This window comes from Schistocerca piceifrons, chromosome 4, assembly GCF_021461385.2.
Source record: "Schistocerca piceifrons isolate TAMUIC-IGC-003096 chromosome 4, iqSchPice1.1, whole genome shotgun sequence".
In the NCBI taxonomy this organism is placed as follows: domain Eukaryota; kingdom Metazoa; phylum Arthropoda; class Insecta; order Orthoptera; family Acrididae; genus Schistocerca; species Schistocerca piceifrons.
Window position 1 is genome coordinate 242,485,168 of NC_060141.1, and position 26,585 is coordinate 242,511,752.

General features: G+C 42.9%; 1 protein-coding gene and 1 pseudogene across 2 annotated transcripts in view; one reads left to right on the forward strand and one right to left on the reverse strand.

Moving 5' to 3' along the window:
* LOC124794790 (neural proliferation differentiation and control protein 1) overlaps nucleotides 1-26,585 on the reverse strand; it is a 1,027,601-nt gene that overhangs the window by 952,276 nt on the left and 48,740 nt on the right. The gene's annotated exons all lie outside the window — the stretch shown is intronic.
* Nucleotides 3,921-4,038, forward strand: LOC124797097 (annotated as a pseudogene).

The following is a 26,585-nucleotide window of genomic DNA, read 5'->3' on the forward strand; positions in this document are numbered from 1 at the left end:
AAGAAAGGCTTTTCTGAAGAAGAAAAATTTGTTAACATCGAGTATAGATTTAAGTGTCAGGAAGTCGTTTCTGAAAGTATTTGTATGGAGTGTGGCAATATATGAAAGTGAAACGTGGACGATAAATAGTTCGGACAAGAAGAGAATAGAAGCATTCGAAATGTGGTGCTGCAGAAGAATGCTGAAGATTAGATGGGTAGATTACGTAACTAATGAGAAGGTATTGAATAGAATTAGGGAGAAGAGGAGTTTGTGGCACACCTTGACAAGAAGGAGTGATCGGTTGGTAGGACATGTTCTGAGGCATCAAGAGATCTCCAATTTAGTATTGGAGGGCAGCGTGGAGGGTAAAAATCGTAGAGGGAGACCAAGAGATGAATACACTAAGCAGATTCAGAGGGATGTAGGTTGCAGTAGGTATTGGGAGATGAAGAAGCTTGCACAGGATAGAGTAGCATGGAGAGCTGCATAAAACCAGTCTCAGGACTGAAGACCACAACAAAAACATTGATAGGAGATCTCAAGTTTATCTTATACACCTAAATCTTCAAAAGATTTTTGACACCGTACCTCACAAGCAGCCTCTAACCAAATTTTGTATGTATGGGATATCTTCTCAGCTGTGTGACTGGATTTGTGATTTCATGACAGAAACATTACATTTCGTAGTACGTGCAGGGAACACACCAACTGAAACCGAAATTACACTTAACGTTCCCCAAGAAAGTGTTATAAGCCTTCTGGTGTTCTTAATCTGTAACAAGTGTTGGAGACAATAAGAGCAACGCTCTTACACCGTTTCCAGATGATGGCGTCGTTTACCGTATAGTGAAGTCAACATAGGATCAAAACTAATTATAAAGTGATTTAGGCCAGGTAACTTAACGACACAATAAGCGGCATCTAACCATGAACAATAAAAAGCAACGTCCTCGATATGGGTAGTATGAGAATTCCATCGAATCTCTGTTAGTTGATAAAATATACAAATTTGGAATTCCAAATTTAACTAAATGACTGTGGATCGCAGTTAGGAAGAACTTAAATTTGAAACATTGTATTGAAAATGTTGTAGGGAAGTTGAACCAAACTATGCGCTTTATTGCTGGAACACTTAGAAGACGCAACAGATCCTAACAATAGCTGACAATGATGTAAAGTATGGAATTCTTACCATATAGGGTCGACAGAAGACAGCTAAGCATAAAAAGTTATTCAGTGACACTCGTATGACAAATAAATTTGGATGGTAATCATTTAAAAATTTGTATGTGTGCGCAGCTCGGGTCTGCGACGCATATTTTTCGTAGAAATGTCGAGACAGAATCATAACAAGTGTTTCGTATTAATATGTGCTTTAATCATCAGTCTCTTTAATGCAATAGTTACAGAATAGCTAAACCACAAGTTTGGACTTTATGCCCGATGGGGCGGCTACGTAATCGCATTGCGTCGAAGCTCTTGCATTCGCTCGGCACTGGACATTTAGGCTTTTTTGTTTCCTTTCGAAGCGAGCTTTCCTCCGACCTGTGTTTTCTATAATTCCTAGCATATTTACGTGTCATCTGAGCCGATATCTTTCTTTATTTTTTAATTTTCAATTTGATACTGATTTTCACTTAAATTCCGACAAACATTTTATCGTCTCACTTAAGTGCTCCGGTAGCTCTTCAGAATGACACCCTAATCAATGTCATAGCTAAATGTGTTTCCATGCTACATCAATTGATAACTTTATACACAAAGCTAATTCATAACAATCACGCGCTTGCGCCTACACTATTAATATGACGCCACGGGTAAAATAAACTTTGCGGGACAAACACGTACAGACATGATATATCCGTTGTGGGTTCAACACTGTTTACACATAATTGGGCACCTAGTTATTAGCGACTGAAATCTGAAGGTACTTTGTCACATAAAGTAGTTCAGCTGACGAGCTGACGCGAAATCTTTTCACGAAATTTCAAAAAAATTTCTCCTCCGAATGCCAAAATATTTTGTTGCCTGCTGCGTGCATAGCGAGGAACGACAGTCACTATAAAATAAAATAAATTGGAGCACTCAGTATTTCTTGAGTCTCAAAAAGCATTTGACTCAGTACCATACCTACGCTTAGTGTCGAAAGTACGATCATGTGAGATATCAAGTGAAATTTGTGACTCGATTCAAGACTCTTCGATATGAAGAATGCAGCACATTATCTTGGATGGATAGTTGTCACCAGATGCACAATTAACTTCAGGTGTGCCCCAGGGAAGTGTGTTGGGCCCTCTATCTTATATATTAAGTGCCGGCCGGAGTGGCCGAGCGGTTCTAGGCGCTACAGTCTGGAGCCGCGCGACCACTACGGTCGCAGGTTCGAATCCTGCCTCGGGTATGGATGTGTGTGATGTCCGTAGGTTAGTTAGGTTTAAATGGTTCTATGTTCTAGGGGACTGATGACCTCAGAAGTTAAGTCCCATAGTGCTCAGAGCCATTTTAACCATTTTTTTGTATATTAAGTACGTTGCTGACAATATTAATAGTAACGTTAGTCGCTCTGCAGATGATGCAGTTATCTGTAATGAAGTACTGTCTGCTAGAAGCTGCATAAATATTCTGTCAAATCTGGATAAGATTGCAGAGTGGTGTAAGGATTGATATCATGCTGAAAGGTGGCTACACTGCGTCACAGCGCCAGAGATTACGCCAAAGATTGTTATTCCGCCGCCTCCACTGGCGCAGTAGTAGTTGAGAGAATGTCGAGAGCAGTCGTTATTCTGTTGGGCGAGAGAGTAGACGATCTGAGTGTTGACTGAAATGTTGCACTGTTCCGTTGGTGTAATGTATAGATGGAAGAAGATGCAATTGTCAGAATATATTTCAGAAAGGAGATGGGCTTTTGATTTATAATGCTGGTGTAATGGAATATTTTTGTCAATTTATAATGAATTAAAAAGTTGTTACAGTTTTATTTAATAACAATCCCTCTTGCTCACAGGTACAGTCAACAAAGCATCTGGTTCGTGTTCATTTATTAGACTTGTAATTCTAGTTTCTATGTGCAATTATAGTATTTCTGGTTTTTCAATTAGTTCATTGTAAATGTTGTTTAAAATATTTTGTCGTATTGAGAAAGAACCGAGCCAGATACATGTACGTTGAGTCACACTACCACACACAGAACAGTTACAATTGTGCTTTGTTGTTTCGTAGCTTTTATAGTTGCAGGGGACTTAATTAATCAATTGTGTTAATGGAAATTCCTTGTCATTCTTTATTTTTATTTTATGCAGTCAGACTGCGAGCTAATACTAGTCAGGGCCAACCGGTTACGAGACTTCGTAACCGGTCACATAGCTAGTAAAATTATTGCATTTATTCATTAATATTAGTCTTTTCTTTTTAATTAAGTCCCCATGCATTGCTTTAAATATTCACTTCACAAAAGAATAAACATAGTACCCTATTACCATAAAATCAGCGAGTCACAACTTCAATCGGTCAACTCATAACTGGGAGTAACACTTTGTAGGGGTATGAAATGTAATGATCACATAGGCTTAAAAAATAGTCGTGGGTAAAACAGGTGGTAGACTTCGGTTTATTGGTAAAATAACGGGGAAGTGCAATCAGTCTACAAAGGAGATTGCTTACAAATTACTTGTGCGACCTAGTCTAGAAATTTGATCAAGAGTGTAGGACTCGTGCCAGATACGACTCGCAGGGGATATTGAACGTATACAGAGAATGGCGGCAAAAATGGTCACTGATTTGTTTGATCTGTGGGAGAGTGTCACAGAGATAGTGAGGAAACTGAACTTGCAGACCCCTGAAGACAGACGTAATTATCCCGAGAAAGTCTGCTAATAAGGTTTCAAGAACGGCTCTGAATGATTACTCTAGGAATATACGCAACCCCTACGTATCGTTAAGGCAAAGGCCTTGCCGCGGTGGATACACCGGTTCCCGTGAGATCACCGAAGTTAAGCGCTGTCGGGCGTGGCCGGTACTTGGATGGGTGACCATCCAGGCCGCCATGCGCTGTTGCCATTTTTCAGGGTACACTCAGCCTCGTGATGCCAATTGTGGAGCTACTCGACCGAATAGTAGCGGCTTCGGTCAAGAATACTATCTTACGACCGGGAGAGCGGTGTGCTGACCCCACGCCCCTCCTGTCCGCATCCTCCCATGAGGATGACACGGCGGTCGGATGGTCCCGGTAGGCCACTCGTGGCCTGAAGACGGAGTGCTACGTATCGTTCATATAAGGATCGTATGGACAAGATTAGAATAATTACGGCACACACAGAGGCATTCAAACAATCATTCTTCCCGTGTTCCATACGTGACTGGAATGGAAAGAAACCATAGCCACAGGATGCATCCTCTGCCATGCACTTCACGGTGGTTTGCAGTGTGCAGGTGTAGATCTACACTCCTGGAAATTGAAATAAGAACACCGTGAATTCATTGTCCCAGGAAGGGGAAGCTTTATTGACACATTCCTGGGGTCAGATACATCACATGATCACACTGACAGAACCACAGGCACATAGACACAGGCAACAGAGCATGCACAATGTCGGCACTAGTACAGTGTATATCCACCTTTCGCAGCAATGCAGGCTGCTATTCTCCCATGGAGACGATCGTAGAGATGCTGGATGTAGTCCTGTGGAACGGCTTGCCATGCCATTTCCACCTGGCGCCTCAGTTGGACCAGCGTTCGTGCTGGACGTGCAGACCGCGTGAGACGACGCTTCATCCAGTCCCAAACATGCTCAATGGGGGACAGATCCGGAGATCTTGCTGGCCAGGGTAGTTGACTTACACCTTCTAGAGCACGTTGGGTGGCACGGGATACATGCGGACGTGCATTGTCCTGTTGGAACTGTTGTGTCGGCAGCCGGGCCGACACCGTGAAGCTGAGGTGGCTGAAAATGCACGCGAGACTAACGCAGACGGACGTGAAGTACTGGAACAGGATACGTAATTAATGTTAGGAAGAAAAGTACGGAGCAGGTTTAATACTTAACTTTAATTAATCCTTGTGGTACATCGATCTTCAGATACACAGGAGACTTTAAGTACAATCACGGTATGGCTAATGGCGCCTTGCTAGTTCGTAGCCATTAACTTAGCTGATGGCTATTCTGTCTCTCTCGGCTAATGAGAGAGAAAGGCTTCGTACAACTGGGCGGTAGCTAGGTTCTCGTACAACTGGGCGGTAGCTAGGTTCTCGTACAACTGGGGCGAGTGCTCTCTCGTATCACGAGACCTGCCTTGGTGGTGGCGCTAGGTCTGCGATTACACAGTGGCGACACGCGGGTCCGACATGTACTAAATGGACCGCGGCCGATTTAAGCTACCACCTAGCAAGTGTGGTGTCTGGCGGTGACACCACAGGAACAGCAAGTTCCCTTGCCGGTCTAGGAATGGTAGAACGATGGGTTCGATGACGGTTTGGATGTACCGTGCACTATTCAGTGTCCCCTCGACGATCACCAGTGGTGTACGGCCAGCGTAGGAGATCGCTCCCCACACCATGATGCCGGGTGTTGGCCCTGTGTGCCTCGGTCGTATGCAGTCCTGATTGTGGCGCTCACCTGCACAGCGCCAAACACGCATACGACCATCATTGGCACCAAGGCAGAAGCGACTCTCATCGCTGAAGACGACACGTCTCCATTCGTCCCTCCATTCACGCCTGTCGCGACACGACTGGAGGCGGGCTGCACGATGTTGGGGCGTGAGCGGAAGACGGCCTAACGGTGTGCGGGACCGTAGACCAGCTTCATGGAGACGGTTGCGAATGGTCCTCGCCGATACCCCAGGAGCAACAGTGTCCCTAATTTGCTGGGAGGTGGCGGTGCGGTCCCCTACGGCACTGCGTAGGATCCTACGGTCTTGGCGTGCATCCGTGCGTCGCTGCGGTCCGGTCCCAGGTCGACGGGCACGTGCACCTTCCGCCGACCACTGGCGACAACATCGATGTACTGTGGAGACCTCACGCCCCACGTGTTGAGCAATTCGGCGGTACGTCCACCCGGCCTCCCGCATGCCCACTATACGCCCTCGCTCAAAGTCCGTCAACTGCACATACGGTTCACGTCCACGCTGTCGCGGCATGCTACCAGTGTTAAAGACTGCGATGAAGCTCCGTATGCCACGGCAAACTGGCTGACACTGACGGCGGCGGTGCACAAATGCTGCGCAGCTAGCGCCATTCAACGGCCAACACCGCGGTTCCTGGTGTGTCCGCTGTGCCGTGCGTGTGATCATTGCTTGTACAGCCCTCTCGCAGTGTCCGGAGCAAGTATGGTGGGTCTGACACACCGGTGTCAATGTGTTCTTTTTTCCATTTCCAGGAGTGTAGAAATATTTACGTTTTCGAAATTCCCATGTCGTGTTTGCGAGTAGGACAGGTACGTTATAGTTGAAAGAATTGTCTTGCACGTAGCGCAAAGCACGAGTGTACTGCAGAGTAATCACTTAGATACAGATGTAAATTGAACTTTTCGAGTTGGCCCCCGCACGAACTGTGATGCGATCTAACAGCTGTCTGCCGTCTTCTGTTGCCTGTTCCGAGGAACAGGCGGCGGCAAGAGCTGCCGCCTAGCGCTGGGAAAGGTCAGACGTAACTTGGTTTCCCGTTCGGCAGACGAAGTTAAGTGGATGGCGGGGCGGTGGTGCTACGGTGGTTTACTGAGAGCTGCAGCGAGGCTGAAATACTGTGCGCTGCTCAAGCGAAGCCGAATATTTCTCTCGCTCGACGAGTTCTGCATTTACCGCTATTGACTCCGAAATTCTCACTCGAGTGGACTTTTCAACACCTGCTCGTTACGTTCACTTCAATAAAACACATGAACAATTATATTCTGCGAATCACTGAGAAGTGAATGGCAGGGGGAATATTTTATTGTAGCACATATCGCCTTCATTTCCTGTTCCACTCAGGGTTGGTCCTTGGTAAGAACAACTGCTTGTACGACTGTGTGCGAGTTATTATTTGCCTGATGTTATCTGAACTATTCTCTCTATTTATACACTACCGGCCATTAAAATTGCTACACCAGGAAGATGACGTGCTACAGACGAGAAATTTAGCCGACAGGAAGAAGATGCTGTGATATGCAAATGATTAGCTTTTACAGAGCATTCACACAAGGTTGGCGGCGGTGGCGACACCTACAACGTGCTGACGTGAGGAAAGTTTCCAACCGATTTATCATACACAAACATCAGTTGACCGGCGTTGCCTGTTGAAACGTTGTTGTTATGCCTCGTAAGGAGGAGAAATGCGTACCGTTTCCGACTTTGATAAAGGTCGGATTGTAGCCTATCGCGATTGCGGTTTATCGTATCACGATATTGCTGCTCGCGTTGGTGGAGATCCAATGACTGTTAGCAGAATATTCAATCGATGGGTTCAGGAGGGTAATACGGAACGCCGTGCTGGATCCCAACGGCCTCGTATCAGTAGCAGTCGAGATGACAGGCATCTTATCCGCATGGCTGTAACGGATCGTGCAGCCACGTCTCGATCCCTGAGTCAACAGATGGGGACGTTTGTAAGACAATAACCATATGCACGAACAGTTCGACGACGTTTGCAGCATCATGGACTATCAGCTCGGAGACCATGGCTGCGGTTACCCTTGACGCTGCATCACAGACAGGAGCGCCCGTGAAGGTGTACTCAACGACGAACCTGGGTGCACGAATGGCAAAACGTCATTTTTTCGGATGAATCCAGGTTCTGTTTACAGCATCATGATGGTCGCATCCGTGTTTGGCGAACGTACATTGGAAGCGTGTATTCGTCATCGCCATAGTGGCGCATCACCCGGCGTGATGGTATGGGGCGCCATTGGTTACACGCCTCGGTCACCTATTGCACGCATTGACGGCACTTTGAACAGTGGACGTTACATTTCAAATGTGTTACGACCCGTTGCTCTACCGTTCATTCGATCCCGGCGAAACCCTACTTTTCAGCAGGATAATGCACGACCGCATGTTGCTGGCACTGTACGGCCCTTTCTGGATACAGAAAATGTTAGACTGCTGCCCTGGCCAGCACATTCTCCAGATCTCTCACCAATTGAAAACGTCTGGTTAATGGTGGCCGAGCAACTGGCTCGTCACAATACGCCAGTCACTACTCTTGATGAACTGTGGTATCGTGTTGAAGCTGCATGGGCAGCTGTACCTGTACACGCCATCCAAGCTCTGTTTGACTCAATGCACAGGCGTATCAAGGCCGTTATTACGACCAGAGGTGGCTGTTCTGCGTACTGATTTCTGAGGATCTATGCACCCAAATTCCGTCAAAATGTAATCTCATGTCAGTTCTAGTATAATATATTAGTCCAATGAATACCCGTTCTTGGTGTAGCAATTTTAATGGCCAGTAGTGCAGATACGTTGGAGACTAAGGAGTAATTGCAGTGTCTGTCCTTAAGACAGTTTCTAAGCAAGTTCCAGAGAGTTTCACGACACCTTCGTCAAGTGTCTGCCCGTGACGATTATTCAATATTTTTCTGCTACACTACTTCGACAGACAAACAAGCATTTGACCATTTGTACGGCCCTTTGTTGAGTATGTTTCATGTTCCCAATTAGTCTGACTAGATGTGTTAAGCAGTATCCAACTCGAGGTCTAATGACTGTTTTGGATACAGTACGTTTTGTAGGTAAAATGCAGCTTCTCAGTATCATACCAATGAACCACAGGTTGCCAATTTCGTTAGCTGTCACTGAGCCTATTTAACTGTTGCAGTTCATATCTCTACACACTGCTTCTCCCAAATATTTGTGTTACTTTTCATTAACCTTGTAGTCAGAATACCATACTTTTACGTTTCGTGAGATACACAATTTTTATTTTCTCTACATTAATAGGTAGTTGCCGGTCTTTCCAATAGGCTGATATTTTATTGACATGTTATAACCGGATACAACCGAATACTTTACAAGATGAAATTTCCTCATTCACAGGTACATCACCAGCATAATGCCTGGAATTGAAAATAACACTGTCAGCCAGCTCCTACGAACTAATAACATGTGGCAAAAGAAGCGAGAGTTAATGAAAACTGACTCGAGGCGAATAAACTGAAAGACATAAAGGATGTTCTTTCCTAACGCAGCTCTGCAATATTGTCATCTGAAAAGTAATGAAGGCTTATTCAAAAAAGGTAATGAAATTTAACAGAGTCTGATGAGATTCGCTTTGTTACTATCTCTCATTTGAATTTAGAATAGAATCCGAACTCCTTATCTTCGATGAATAGCACTGCCCCTGTTAGCAAGGGAAGCACTGCTAATGCTGCAGCGCTGTCAATATGGATAAGATTTCATCACTACCTGTCATGGATCGTACGTCTACTGCAAGACGTCAGTAGAGCAATTTAAGTATTTACACCAAGGCCATGCCATTTTATTGTAATTATTTTTGTTTACACTCCCTGGCAGATTAACACTGTGTGTCAGACAAGATTCAAGTCCGGAACCTTTCACTAAAGTTGCTCTGTCGGCTGACGTATGTATCTTTTTGTAAAAATTCATTTATTGTGCTGAAATACACTGAATTACAATGTTGTACAAATGTTGATGCAAAGCTTAAATGGCTCTGAGCACTATGGCACTTAACATCTCAGGTCATCAGTCCCCTAGAACTTAGAACTACTTAAAACTAACTAACCTAAGGACATCACACACATCCATGCCCGAGGCAGGATTCGAACCTGCGACCGTAGCGGTCGCGCGGTTCCAGACTGAAGCGCCTAGAACCGCTCGGCCACCAGAGGCCGGCGATGCAAAGCTTAACCATTAGCAATATATCCTTCAAATTATTTACATTAAGGAAAGAATTAATTTACAAAAAAGTGACAATACCAGTATACATTTTGTATCCACAAGAATAATTTTCTCAACTTGACCTAGGACTTTTATCTATACATATTCCCCTGAATTGTGTAAATTGGCACCATTCAGCAAACACATCCTTCTCTTTCACACACACACACACACACACACACACACACACACACACACACACACGCACCCCTTAACCCCTTACGCCCTCCCCCCCTCCCTCTCACATAAATACACTGTCTATTCTTGAACTTGCAGACTAAGCAGCTATTGTGGACGGCCACATTTCGATTGCTGTACCACACCTGGCGTAAGGCACAATTAAATATTTTCATTTCAAGCAATTCATTTCCGTCAAAATTTGTGCCTAAAAAGTGACTATCAATCTCAAATGAGTATATGTACAAAAATGAACTTTCGAGGAACACTGTGACGTTTACCGACCGAACTATGGTGCCAAGCGTGTCCAAAACTCTACAAACTGTATTTCCTTGTTTTTCATAATCAACTACTGGTACTAAATAGTACCAAGACTTAAGTGTAACAATTCAAATACGAGATGTAAACATCCATAATTTTCAAGGAAAATGCCGGCAATGTAGCACACAGAGAAGAAAGTTGATTCCATGTCTAAATAGTCTGTAAAACGTATCAAAATATGTAAAAGGTGTTGGTATTTCGAATATAGGCTTACTTGCGTCTGTATTACTCGTGGTACACTGATCTAACTATGAACATCTGATGTTTACAGACTATTTTTGTAATGCTTCACAAAGGTAGTTTCATCTACTTTTCAAAGTTACCCAACCACTCTAAATTCTAAATTTAGATGCCATAACCAGAAGCGACATCATGATGGTGTTTTTGGAAGTGCTGCTATCCTGGATCTTTTGAGTACGTAACAAACCTTGATAGCCGCATCTGATCAGTATTCTGTGGTAATGGATAGTGTTGAAATGGCTTTGTCGAACGTGCTAAACATGTCTCTGCTATTATCGAAGAAGATGAGACTAACTGATCAATGCTTTGGTTTTTGGTTATTATTGGAGAATCTGGACAAGCTTGTTGTTGACAATGGTAAGAAACTGCACCAAAATTGGCATGATCATTGGCAAGAAGAATTTAATTATGCTTACACCCATTACAGAACCATTTTGTTATAACATTATGGTAGTTAAAAACTGTGATAAATGGGACTACCAAAAACAACTGGAGATGGAACGGTCTGTAATGTTAAGGTGCATTTCACAACCTTTTCGTGAAACACAAAAATTCTGTGGTTTTACCTTATAAAGTCGAACTGGCTGACATTCAAATGGCTGTAGAAACGGATACCGTGCCTGGGATATTACAGAAGCTCTGTGCAGACGACTGTTACCTTATGGACCTGCATGTAACACTGGATTTTGCAGGAACTTTAACAAAATGGATGTGTGTGGTTGTCAAACAGCAAGCACGAATTCTGTGCAGAAGGAGACTACTAATGAATCAGCACTGCGATTCGAGCGGTTCTAGGCGCTTGAGTCCGGAACCGCGCTGCTGCTACGATCGCAGGTTCGAATCCTGCCTCGGGCATGGCTGTGTGTGATGTCCTTAGGTTAGTTAGGTTTAAGTAGTTCTAAGTCTAGGGAACTGCTTACCTCATATGTTAAGTCCCATAGTGCTCAGAGCCATTTGAACCATTTTTTGAGCACTGTGATTGTAAACAGTGATAAGACTGTTGGAATAGACTGTTTAACGTTAAGGAGCCCCAATTGTAGAATAAAGATATATAATACAAAAATATCAAATCACAAGCCCCAAATGTGAATGAAGATACCGGTAACCATCTTTTCGATTTTGTAAGGTGCCCTGAGGTGTGTTTATGAGAAGCATTCATACCTTCCTTGGCTAAAGAATATGGTATTACCAAACATGAAGCTACAGTTTATAACTACAGAATGGGCAAAGAAACAATGTATTGAACAGACTAAACCCTTTTCCCATTAACTAAATTAACCCGTTAATGTCGCATACATATGCTTAGTCATGTTTGTGAAATAATATGTGCAGGTCATTACGCTATTCATGCCCTCAAAAGTCACACACCCTTTACTATGTTGTCATCATGATGTCACGTGGGACTCACAGACCTGGACTGCATCATTTCACAATCCTAGATGGTGGCTACATACTAACTAGCTTCTCCATTTCAATGGTTGTTAAAATAATGTGCTGTGTACAGTTGTTTCATTTCCGTGGGCAGTATAATAGCCAGTATCTTGGATTGTGACAGCAAACAGTCATGGTCAGAGACTGTTTTTGATGCTGTGATGACGTCATTACAAAGGAGGCGTGACTTTTGATGCATACTAACATGTATATGTGATATCACGTACCTGAGTAAATGTTTTGCTTGTTGGAACTAGTCTCAACTTGCTCCCTAATTCATTTTGCTTGTTGCAACAAGTCACAGCTTGCAGGAATAAGTCTCAACTTCTTTAGTCAGTGATGTATGCGGCAGCTTGTTACAATTTTGAGTCACAATGGTGAAATATGGGGCAATTTGTTACGATTTTAAGTACAATTGTGAAGTCTAGGGCAATTTCATGTAACAATGGTGATATAGGGGACAGTTTGTTACAATTTTGCTGCAACACACAAATGGATGGGACAATTTGTGACAATTTGTGTAATAATGGTGGTGTATCTGGTTATCTGCGATAATAAGGTATTTGGCTTTTTTTCCGGAAATCGTCTTAAACGGTTAATTATGTCATTTTATGCCCATAACATGCTTTTTTCCTTCTTGAAATTAAGTATTCTTTTATAAAAATTCAAATAATTTGAAAGCTCTCTAAAACACTCCATTCAAGTCATGTGATACATGTGACGTCATTGGCTGGCTCGCTGCTCCTACTCTTATAAAGCTAATACACAGCGATGTCTTGATTTGGAATTTACGTTTCAGAAAATGGATTACAAATGATGTGTAGTACCACATTGTACAAATACATGCACAAAACTGTTAAAAAGTTGTTTTGGGGTGTTTCAGATAATAAGAAGGGGCGTAAAAATTGGTTGCATTTACCTGCAAAATGCCACCATGTCGAGTCCCAAATTCCCTTATTTAATTGAAAATGTCTTAATGTCTTGCATCCTGAAGTTACCTCCGAAGTACGCTTTACCACTGTTACGAAGAACGGTAGCGTCAGTCGTCGAACTTAAACTGTTAGTAAAAATTATCGTTACAGCCGCTTTCTTCCACACCATTGTTAGCTTGGTTGGTAGAGTGTTGGACTGTTGAATATTAAAAGATGATATCCATAGGTCGCTGGTTAGAATCTAACCTGCATCAATTTTTTAACTTATTTATGAAACAAATAGTCAGCCCTTTCACATGAAAACCAAATCACAATTACAAAACTTGACCACACCGATTAGAAACATTTATTATTGCATTTCCCTTGGCGTTTACATGAGCTTACATTTGCAGTAGCTGTTGACACACGTCACGTTCAAGAAGATATTTTCTGGTTAATGTGACCACGAACTTTTTACTTAATCAGAAATAATGTTTTTTTATATCTTCGTATTGTCCACCTAGGATCCTGATTGTTTAAGCTTTTGAAGTTTCATCTTCTTACATAAGATGTTCAGTTACCTGCATACTCTACATGCTTTATATCTCTCGGTATACCTCGTTGTACTGTGAGAGTATGATGATATCTTCACTACTAGCAATGCTTTCCGAGAAAGGTAATTGTTTGTAACACGTTGTCCATTTCTCAGACTAAGATTAATGTGAAGCTATGTACAATTCATGGCACCATCGAAACAACGGCCATAACGAGTTCTTGCTAACGCTATTTTCGTATTTCGTGGAAAACTTTTAAAAATTTATCACCCTTGGATGATTCGAACCTGTGTGCTTCTTATTGGTAGTTAAATGCGTCATCCAGTGCGTCAGAGAGCGCGTTTCTGGCGGTACCTCTGCATAGAATCTCGTATAACGGAAATTAGCAAATGGTTCAAATGGCTCTGAGCACTATGGGACTTAACATCTGAGGTCATCAGTCCCCTAGACTTAAAATTACTTAAACCTAACTAACCTAAGGGCATCACACATAACCATGCCCGAGGCAGGATTCGTACCTGCTACCGTAGCAGCAGCGCGGTTCCGGAATGAAGCGTCTAGAACCGCTCGGCCACAACGGCCGGCTGGAAATTAGCACTAAGATCTGCCAAGATTAATTTTATTGTGCTTTGGGTCGTATATCATGACTGATAGGTGACAATCTAGATATAAGTTACGGACCCATTTGCAAAAGTTTCACAATTCCTTAGTTTTGATCGGATTTAATGATGTTGCATGGAATAGGGAAAAGAATGTTCGTCCTTGCACATATCGCCGCTCTAAATGAGTGGAGCATAAACACATCAACTTCGTACCGAGCTAGGTGGCGCAGTGATTAACATACTTGCCTTGGATTCGGGAGAACGACGGTTTAAACCTGCGTTCGGTCATCCTGATTTAGGTTTTCCACGTTTTCCCTAAATCGTTTCAGGCAAACGCCGCAATATTTCCTTTGAAAGGGCGCGGCCGATGTCCTGCCTCGTCCTTCCCTAATCCGATGGGACCGATGACCAAGATGTTTGGTCCCTTCCCCCAAATCAACCAACCAATCAATTTTCGTAAGGTTTCCACTATCGGCGTTCACAAAATTCCTTTCTATTGTTAGTTCTTTTAGTTGTAAATCCGTTTTCCATCACTAAACAGCTAAGCTGTTTGTGGCAGAAGTACGTAAAAACCTAGTAACTTCAGGTAACACCCCTGTAACACACACACACACACACACACACACACACACACACACACACACACATATACTCAGTTTCGTCTTACACCTAGTCTGTGATGTCACCAGAGCTTCAGCCAACGGCAGAGTGTTTTCGCTCGTGTGATCAAATCTTGATCTTCAATGATTTTTAAGCTTTAATATAAGAGATATTTTGTGATAATATTGATCGTAAATGCGAGCTGAATGTAATAATCACTCTGAATAACAACAATCCTAATCATATTTTTAAACAGGAAAAAAGCGCACAGAGTCTCAAACACGTCCTCTTGACTTACAACTTCGAGAAAATTTTTGTTGTTATCTTCTGTCAGCTGTGGGGCTAGGATGTCAAGGAATTCTTCCAAGGAAGCATCACTACTTTGATGTACAGAATATAGCTCGCAATAATAGCGATAAATCTCGTCCATGATACCCTGGTGGTTTCTGAAAATCGTACCGTGTTTTGTTCGAATTTCATCAATAAAAGCCCTTCTTTCGTTTTTCGTATCCTTCACTAAATGATTCAGGTAAGTAGTTTCATCTTCTGACACCGAATTTGCCTTCGATTTTATTTTCAACCCTTCTCTTGATATTAAGTAACTTGGCTTTGACTTTTTTTATGTCTGCTATAGGAAATGCGGTGGTGGTGGTTTTTGGGGGAAGGAGACCAGACAGCGAGGTCATCGGTCTCATCGGATAAGGGAAGGACGGGGAAGGAAATCGGCCGTGCCCTTTGAAAGGAACCATCCCGGCATTTGCCTGGAGCGATGTAGGGAAATCACGGAAAACCTAAATCAGGATGGCCGGACGCGGGATTGAACCGTCGTCCTCCCGAATGCGAGTCCAGTATCTAACCACTGCGCCACCTCGCTCGGTCGGAAATGAGGAACCTGCTAGAACTTGATCATATAGATCTCTCAAAACGGAATAGTAATATTCTATAGTGCATTTTATTTCTCTTGCGCTCTGGGCACCGTATTGAATAAGAACTTCCTCTACTTTGGCTTCGCCATCTTAATCCACCAGTCGATAGCAGTGGCATATCTATTACGAGGACGCAGACATATTGCCCATGTTTCTTTAATCAAGTCTTCTAAATCATGATTTACTAACAAGGAAGTGTACAAATTCCAGTGATTCTTGAATCGGCGAACTGGCTGTCTTGTTAGATTTATGCAAGCTAAGACACTTGAATGGTCTGAAAAGTGTGTAGGAATGGTTTCTACTTTTGTCACGGAAGTTCCAAGACTTTTAGAAATATATAATCTATCAATGCTGCTACGTGATGTTGCCGTGACATAAGTGAACTCAACAATGGAGGGGTATTTGATTTCCCATAGATACTTTAATTCCAAACCAATAACTAGTTGTTTTAGTTCACTTGAGAAAATAAAATTAGGTAACTGATCTTTTCGATTTAAAACACAATTAAAATCACCTCCAAGTAATAACTGTCTTGGAGTTTTCCTTAACAATTATATCAGATCATCTTCGAAGAAACGTGCCCTGTCAGCTCGGTGAGAACTTCCTGAAGGGGCATACAAGTTGATGGTAGTCACATCACAGATATTTAGTCCTATTCCCCTTCCGGATTCCAGTCGTTCCATCTCGCTTACTGTAATCCCTTCCCTCACCAAAACAGCTGTTCCGACATTTGTTTCGGGAGACACATGTATGTAACTGACAAAACTGGAAATTACTAAATCCGAAATTAGAACTTCTTGTAACAGGACAATATCAGTCGCGGAATCATACAAAAATTCCTTAAGGGCCGATAATTTCAAACCGGACGTAATGTTATTTATGTTTATAGTGGTGACAGAATAAGATTGCGTCATTGCGCTGTCACAGTGTAGTTGTTTTGATGAACTAATTTAGTTTCCTGTGGTTCAGGGTTCAGTTACGCTATAACATTTTTCTCGGGAGGCTGAACATGAAATAACACTTCAATCAGTTTATTAGTTACTGTTCGGTTTTTTCTACTTCTGACGTTTTCTCTTGTACCGCAAGCAGACTGATTTCCTGGTAAACTTTCTGATTTTTCCTCCAGCGATTCGTGAAGGACCATTTCGGAGCAAACATTCTTTAGGCTTGGGGCGCCCATGCCGGATTTTCCCTTCCCTTGGTTACGAGCTACATTCTCATTTGGTTGCATCGGTATTTTACTTCGCGGCTTATCTGGAGCAGCAGCAGACGCTTTCGCAATTTCTGTTGACGGCGCTTGCCCTGAGGTGTTGGCCGTGATTTCAGTTTGGCCACCACTTCCTCATTCTTTATTAATATCACTTACTTCCTGACCGAGGGAAACAAATGGAGACGCCAGTTTTGCAACCTCTCGCTGAATTTGTTTATTAACAGATAGCTGCTGATCTTTGCAATCTGCTGCTGCACCTGTTGTTTCTTGCAAGTTAATACTGATTACACCCCCTTCATTTTCTAGTACCGTAAGTGTATTATCTTTCTGTTCATCAGTTTCCATTCGCATTTAGCCTTCCGGTTTCTCTGCCTCCTCATTGCACTGTTTTTGCTTGCGAAGTGAGGGAACTAGACAGGACAGCTCGTCCTCTGAACAACTATCAGTTGTCTCCAGAGGTCGTTTTGTCGGTTGCATTTCAGTTTCACGAGTAGTGGTAACAGGGTTTCCCTTTGTTGTTAACGGGGGAAACTGATTGTTATCGTGAAGGGAGACATCAGCTTGGCCCGTTACGTTAAAGTCATCAACCTGTTGATCCGGGCTATTCTTTGGTAGCAGATCATTTAAGGTAAGCTTCTGACACTGTATCAAATTACTTTTAAGAACAACAGTTCGCAGCGGACATTCCTGTCTGAAGTGGCCGGTTGCGTTACATATATGACATGTAGCTTCCTGACCTGTATAAACAATTTGTGCCTTATACCCACAAACAGTTATGTGAGACTGAATATTAGTCTTAAAGTCCATCTCTACACAGCGGACCCCGTTGAAACACTGCAGTTTAAAGTGAGGCGACTATCTTTCATTAGCAATTGATTTAACGTCCCCGTAATTTGAAAGAGCTTCCTTAATCTTATCATTTTCAATTTGACCGGGAAGATTCAAGACACGGACGGTTATGTAACGAGTATCCGCTCTATAGATGGAAACCTTACTTTTATAACCATTTCTATGCACAAAATCTAACTCATAGTCCCACTTTCGTAACTCTTTATCAACTGTCGCAGCACTGTTTAACTTGACAAAAACACTGTATTTTTCCGGATCCAGTTGCCAGGTGTGGTCGGTTTCAGAAGTGAGACCAATTACCTGTGTAATACAGTCATCTATTTCCAGGTAGTCGGCTGAACGTATTCTTCCTGAGGTTTGTACCCATGGTTAATCCAGCGACGCAATTTCGGTTAAATAATCGAAATTCCAATTAGCAGCAGCAAGACCAGAAAGAGCGATCTGATCACAAGGAATATGAACAGACACGGAGATTAACGGACGGACAGCACTCAGCGAAGCACAAGTACAGCGACGTAAACACGGAAGTGCAGCGCAGCAGTTAAACAGCGGCCACTCGCTAGCGCGGCTGAAACGGAAATGCGGCGGGCGCTGTGAGTTAGCTCAGCAGTAATTTTTATGCGTGTTTCGTAATTTTCTAGAACAAATCTTTACATATTATAGCTTCTTTAATGTTTGGTACATTTCAAAGGGGAATAGTAGCCTGTTTGTATTTGCTGCTGCTAAATGGCACTCTTGGTGCAATGTTCACCTGCCCACCATTACTAACGCGGGCACCTCAGTCTGATGCTACCGTAGCTCGACGCATGTGAGCAGTCCATAGTGGCTTGCCTTTTATGTATTCTGTTTTACACATTTGGTGACTAAAGCTTTATGGCTTGATTTTTAGTTTAATACGATACATGTAAGTACTGTTTCTTTTTTCTACTGCTAGCTGGTACTTCCAATTTAAAATTCTTTTCTTTCCTGCAACTTTGTAATTATGTTATAGGCCAATTTGAGAGTTTTGTTTCTGATGAAGGCACTCATAGCAGTGCCTAAACCTGGGTCAAAAGGCTCCTTTTTTGCGACCGAGGGCTGCTATCGCTTCAAATGGTTCAAATGGCTCTGAGCACTATGGGACTTAACATCTATGGTCATCAGTCCCTAGAACTTAGAACTACTTAAACCTAACTAACCTAAGGACAGCACACAACACCCAGCCATCACGAGGCAGAGAAAATCCCTGACCCCGCCGGGAATCGAACTCGGGAACCCGGGCGTGGGAAGCGAGAACGCTACCGCACGACCACGAGATGCGGGCTGCTATTGCTGTTAATTTTAATTTACCTAGTGCCTAAATATCAGCAAGATCCGGATAAACTGCGATGTGCTGTATTCTAAGAAGCATGAACAAAACCAAATACAGACCTCGCCTCACTTCCGCCAACTGCAGGAGCGGTGCACCAGCACTCTAATAGAGTTTATTTGGTGTTTTTATACAACGCGTTTTGTAACACCATTTCTTGTTACATGCAGGTTTTTGGTTACTTATTTACAGGAACTACAAAGGCTCAATAATCCCCTAGCGCAGACAAGGTGGGGACGGAACAGAAGGGAGCATGGACGCTCTACCCAGTCACATCCAGAGCCCCAGTAGCAACCGAAGCTATACTGAACAACATCTCCTGCCGGTGTTCCACTGCGTGTAGGAGACGATGTGAAGGTCGAAAACACGGCATTACAAGTTCCATGGTTTGCGGCACATGCTATGGTATGTGTACGAATGGTGCACCGTTCCTCGATACACTAGATGATGATAATACAACTGTTCATTTCAGAAATGCACTCATTCAAGATAAATGTCATTTTATAATGACTAATGCAGATTTTCTATTATTTCTAACTTCAATGGGCATTAAACATTAACTTTATACCATTAAAACACTTTTTAATAATTTGTATTTTTCCATTCCCTGCAACTTGGAAACTATTAGTTAGAGAGGAAATATGAAAAGGACCTTGAAAGGTCTTTGTTGGATTCCTTTCATGTTAATTTCTTAAATCTGTTGTCATTTACGGCATACATTCCACTTCTAAATATACTGTGGTGTTTCTGACTCTATCTGGGAGGAGACTGAGCAGTGGAACGTGTTACTTTTACAAATAAACAGAACGATATGTCACACTACTACACTTTAAAACACAGTTTACATGTAATTCATGTCACACACTCTCATATGGAACCTACATCCGCTTTCTTTTATACAGTGTATATGATAAGATGCTGCCATCCCCCTTCCCTTCTGCGTGAAAGGATGAATGAGCAAATGGATTTCTAGTTGCATGCTTGATGGTAGCAGACAAGCCTGCCTGCTAGAGAACAGTAGGACCAACGTCGGAACAGGTAGCTACGCTTTCTAAAACCAAAGAGGTTTCTATTCTTGGTATGGTCCTGTCTGTCCCCTGTCACGTTGGTATAGGAAGCTGCCTCTCTGGTCGCTTCTGATTGTATCTGTGAGGCACCCTCAGTAGGAGCCCACGCCAGTCTGTCCACGGCGAGCGTCTGAAGTGGTAATGGATTTCTTAAGTTCAGCCTAACTGAAAATTTAATCACCTTTGTTTCAGGTTTAGATCTAAAATATCTTATGTTATCTTAAATTGCAATGCAGTGTAATTCGAGTGTGAACTTCAGAATATCTTCCAGCAGTTGCTTTGTCACTACTTTGTGAGCAAAGTGGAACCACGTGTTGATGGTCTGTAACTCTAAGATCATCAATCTTCAATGCGAATGTGCGTGAGATTATAACGTCTCATCTTGACAATATTTTTCAATATAGCAACTTTTCTTTATGTTCAACCCAAGTGGGGTGTACTTTGTGAGACCAGTACCACGTGCTTATATAATTGTTTGACCGATCAGGTTAATAGTATGACGATAGTAACCAGTTCGAGATTTTTCTTTTGTAAATTGCTTTTCGATGTAATTTATTTTAATTATCAAAATTATTGTGGAGTTACACTCTTTGTGTAAACCAAGTTGACCACGTGAAGCATGTGGTGTAATCATCAAAGTAGCCCTCAGCTATTCTTTTCGAGAAGATTTCACAGACAATTACTATGAATTTAGTATACCAGTGTGTGGTAATTTCATGACGGACGGGATTGCGCTACGACCGTAACTTCTTTGGGTGAAAACTGAATCGGTTGGTTGTGGTTAATTTCCTCTTGCACATGTTTCAACGTTCTTCGTGTGTTATTTTATGAATGCAGTGCTGTACACAGTCTCCCAATCTTGGCTCTATATTTGATGTGTTCCATAAGATTACAAACTCACATTTTCACAATCCTAAATAAGGCACCAGTTTAGTTATGAATCAAGTTTAATACGCTGAAATTTTAACGGAACAATGATCAATGTTAAAATAAATGTCCAAATATAAACTGATTTATTTCTTTTTATTTAAATTCTCTTCTTATATATATATCACCGGTTGTAGTTAGATGACTATTAAAAGATTATAATGAATGTTAGTCTGGATGGCAATTTGGTAAACTAGACTGGATACCTGGTGAAACAGTTGCTCAGTAATGCAAGGGTAACTTCCCCAGATAGCTCACAGCTTTTAATCCGCTTTCATTATCTTTAATATCAGCACCGCTTTTAGAACAACTTAATGCATCAACTTTACAACCTTTTTTGTAGGAAATTTAATGTAGTTTATTTTTTTACTGCAAAACATTTTCAATTGAAGCCGTGGTTTTGAAACTAATCAAGAAAAACGTAAAAAAGTGACCTTAAAACGCCACCCAACTCCAACGCTCATACACCACAGCTGGTGATTTTCAGCATGTTTTTCATGAGACTCTCCTATACCACTTCGCAAAAATTTGCGACTAGGCGAATTTTTCGCCTAATTTTCCTTCGCTGAGTAGACTAAAATGTACGTGCGCAAACTTCGAAAAAAAGCAAAAAGTTATTGTTTTCGCTTAGATACGTGACGACAAACCAAAGGTAAGAGCAAGAGAGAAGCATTCACAGACAAAGAGAGAGATAGCTATTGCCTAATTATCAGTCTCTTTAATACAATAGTTACAGTTATATATGAGGCGTAACTATGGTCCTCATGGAAAAAGGGTGACCCGGCTGAGTCACGCAATTTGACTCTTAGTCTGATCACGAGGTGTGGCCACTAATTGCACGCGTTGATCACGTAGGCTGTAGGCTGACGTGAGGATCAATGAACGGGATGTATCTGGAACATCTTAGGTGATTAGAAAGTTAGTAGACAGGAATACAATTAAATACTTAGCTTTAATTCAGCATCAGCGGTGAACGTCGATGGTTCAAATGGTTCTGAGCACTATGCGACTTAAGGTCTGAGGTCATCAGTCGCCTAGAACTTAGAACTAATTAAACCTAACTAACCTAAGGACATCACACACATCCATGCCCGAGGCAGGATTCGAACCTGCGACCGTAGCGGTCGCTCGGCTCCAGACTGTAGCGCCCAGAACTGCACGGCCACTACGGCCGGCGTGAACGTCGATCTTGACTTTGTACGATAATATTTACAAGTGCAGTTATAGACTGAACTGCGAATACTTCTTTGCAATTCTGATTGCTTCACACATATAGATCAATTGTCAATGCCTAAACTATTATGTGGCGCCTGGCTAGGTCGTAGCTACTGACTTAGCTGAAGGCTATGCTAACTAGCGTCTCTGCAAATGAGATCTCTGAAGCTATAGCAAGTGAAACATTCCTATTAAAGTCGGTAGTAGAACTGGCCAGTGCGCTAGCTTGTCTCATAAGACCAGCTGAATGGCGGGGCTCGGTCTGCTAACGTCGACAGTGGCTACTCGCGGGTCCGATGCCTTGCGATGACACCACAGTTACAGAATAGCTAAACCACAAGTCTGGACTTTATGCCCGATGGGGCGGCTACGTAATCGCTTTACATTCTTCTTAAAGTCTGAAGGCATTTCGCCTGCCTCATACATCTTGCCAACCAGAGAGAAGATGTCATGGCTGATTCTCACAAGGCTATCAGTAGTTCTGACGGAATATTGTCTACTCCCGGGGCCTTGTTTCGACTTGTTTTCGACTTGTTTAACAACTCTGTCAAATTCTTCAGGCTGTATCACAAAATGGTTCAAATGGGTCTATGCACTATGGGACTTAACATCTGAGGTCAACAGTCCCCTAGACTTAGAACTACTTAAACCTAACTAACCTAAGGACATCACACATTCCATGACCGAAGTAGGATTCGAACCTGCGACCGTAGCAGCAGCGCGGTTCCGGACTGAAGTGCCTACAACCTCTCGGCCACAGCGGCCGGCGAGCTGTATCACATTTCCCATCTCACCTTCATCTGCGTCCACTTCTCTTTCTATAATATTGCCTTCAAGTTTATCTCTCTTGTATAGATCCTCTATTCCACCACTCACCTTTCCCTTCTTTGTTTAGGACTGGTTTTCCGTCTGAGCTCTTGATTTTCATACAGCTGCTTCTCTTTCCCCGAAGGCTTCTTTAATTTTCCTGTATGCGGTATCTATCTTTCCCTAGTGAAATTGCTTCTAAATCCTTACACTTGTTCTCTAGCCATTCCTGTTTCGTCATTTTGCACTTCCTGTCAGTTGTATTTTCCACACGTTTGTATTCCCTGTCACCTGCTTCATTTACTGCATTTTTATGTTTCTTCCTTTCATAATGGTGAAATACCGGTCACATATTTCGGAATTAATGGGTTCCGTTTGGACTTACACGGAATGCAATGCGAAGATGTATAACGGTGGGGAACTGTAGAGCTATTTATGCAAAATAAGCTCGTTGAATTGCTAGCGAAACCGAAACGTTCATTTTCCGTAAGTTTTTTTTTCCTTTATTGTTATTTCATACCCCTGCCCCATGTTGACAGGAGTGGGCTGACAGCGGCACAATTTGCCGCTCTTCAGCAAAGAGACTACATAAAACAACACAAGAGACATAAAATACGGGGATAAAAGATGAAGTTTACGCATGAGAAGGGGAAACAATGGAACGCCATACACGGTCATACGCATTCAGGGTGTCAAGGGAAACAAAAATAGCAGAGCGACGATGGTTAAGTTGGAGGAGAGGAGATGGGTAGGGTTAAGGAGCTGGTCATTGGCAGAGGAGGAGGGCCTGAAACCACACTGGGTAAGAGGGAGGAAGTGGTGTTGAATTAGGTGGTGATGGATACAGCGGGAAAGGATGGACTCTAAGAGCTTACTGAACACAGAGGTGAGGCATAAGGGACGATAGGAGGAGGTGTCAGAAGAGGGTTTGTTAGGTTTAAGGAACAACAGGACTAGGAAGTCTTCCACAGGTCAGGGTAAAAGCCAGTGGAAAGTATGGTGTTGTACTGGGTGTCAAGGGCGACGAGGAAGGAGAGAGGGCATTCCTTGAGATGTCGGTAGGTGATGCAATCGTGACCAGGGGCAGTGTCGCGTTTGGAGCGGAGGATGAGTTTAACGTCTTGTGCTATGACAGGAGTGTTCAATTTGAGGGCGATAACTGGTCCAAGTAGCGGAATTTGGGAGCATGAGGCGGGACAGTAGTAGCGGTGCGGCCAGGGTCATAGGGGAAGAGGATGTAATCAAAGTAATGGTCATCGGCTATGGAAAAGACTTCGGAGAGATGGGAAGCAAAATGGTTAGCTTTACTGAAGTAGTCCGGGGAGGGGCGGTAGTCAAGGAAGAATGGGTAATGCGGGGCGGAATGGCTACCAGTAAGGCAGTGGAAGTCAGATCAGCACTTGGATTAGTTGACGGAGAGGTTGGCGTTGACTTGTGTGCATATATGACGCCAGTCCCGGCGTTTCTTTGTTGTCAGAAAGTTCTTTGTAATTGCCACTGGTGGAAGAGTGTGCTCCGGTCACGAGTGTGAAGGAAGGAATGGCAGAGCCGTAGGGATTAACGGAGAAGGAGTACGGCCTGTGGAGGAAGGGTTGGACTGTGGGCATGGATAAATTTGGTGGGAACGTGGGCCGCCACGGCGTCAGAGACGGACTTCTCTGGAGGAAGGACGAGGCGTGAGCAATGTCAGCAGGATGGCTCGAAAGGAGGCATACAGGGTGTTAAAAAAAGGTACGGCCAAACTTTCAGGAAACATTCCTCACACGCAAAGAAAGAAAATATGTTATGTGGACATGTGTCCGGAAACGCTTCCTTTCCATGTTACAGCTCATTTTATTACTTCTCTTCAAATCAAATTAATCATGGAATGGAAACACACAGCAACAGAACGTACCAGCGTGACTTCAAACACTTTGTTACAGGAAATGTTCAAAATGTCCTCCGTTAGCGAGGATACATGCATCCACCCTCCGTCGCATGGAATCCCTGATGCGCTGATGCAGCCCTGGAGAATGGCGTATTGTATCACAGCCGTCCACAATACGAGCACGAAGAATCTCTACATTTGGTACCGGGGTTGCGTAGACAAGAGCTTTCAAATGCCCCCATAAAGGGTTGAGGTCAGGAGAACGTGGAGGCCATGGAATTGGTCCGCCTCTACCAATCCATCGGTCACCGAATCTGTTGTTGAGAAGCGTACGAACACTTCGACTGAAATGTGCAGGAGCTCCATCGTGCATGAACGACATGTTGTGTCGTACTTGTAAAGGCACATGTTCTAGCAGCACAGGTAGAGTATCCCGTATGAAATCATGGCCGTGAATCGAGGAAGTACAGTACATACTGACGAAACTAAAATGAGCTCTAACATGGAAGTTAAGCGTTTCCGGACACATGTCCACATAACATCATTTCTTTATTTGTGTGTGAGGAATGTTTCCTGAAAGTTTGGCCGTACCTTTTTGTAGCACCTTGTATACTCTTAGATAGTCGTTTTCCCCTCGCTCCGCTGCCGAGTGGAATGGGTAGGAAAATGACTAGTATAGCTATATGGCTCTCTTCACCATATACCATATGATGGCTTGAGGAGTAGTTATGCAGACACAAATGTCATGCTGGGAAGCCATCGACTATGACTTCAGGTCAGGGCTGGTAGTGACAGAGGGAACTTCGATGGCACAACAATTTTTTACCCGTACACTTCTTCCATTATCGAATTGACGATTGCTTAATTCTACAGGATGCGTCCTGTCAACCAGTCCCTTCTCCATTTCGATTCAGTACCTACTCATTAATTATAGGATCTACCCATCAAATCTTCGAAATTCTTCTGTAGCACCACTTTCAAGATCTTGTATTCTCTTTCTGTGTGAACCGTTTACCAATCACGTTTCACTTCTCTAAAATGTAACACACAAAAAAAAACCTTCGGAATAGACTTTCTGACACATTTATGCTGAATGTCAACATGTTTCTCTTTATCAGAAAAGCTTCTCATGGTATTATCAATCTGCATTTTATATCTTCTCTAATTATTCCATTGTCAGTGTTTGATCTCCATCTAGCAAAATTTGTCTACTTCTTTCAGCGTCTCATTTCCTATTCTAACTCCCCTGCCATCAGCTGACAAATTCGAGAACACCGAATTATCCTTGTTTTGATTTTCTTGGCATTGAACTTCTTTTCAAGATACTGTCCATTCTATTCAGCTGATCTTCCAAGTGCTTTGCCGTTTCTGAAGACTTATAAATACTTCGACAAAGCTTAAAAGTTTTCATTTCTCCTCTCTGATATTTACTTCTTTTCCCAAATGAAACACTATAAAATGGCTATATAAGCCTGAAAAAAAGATCTTTGCTTAATTTAAGTACGAAATGGACAAAGTAGCATGACATATTAACTACTCTGTGGAAATGGCTAAAAGTGTGGGATCATTTTGCCAGAGGTCTTCCAGTCGGTCACAGGAAGTTAACGTGATATGACGTGCGTTCAGCGCTACTATAGCGCCAAACAGGGCTGGCCCCGCAAAACCTGGCGACCTGCCAGTAGAT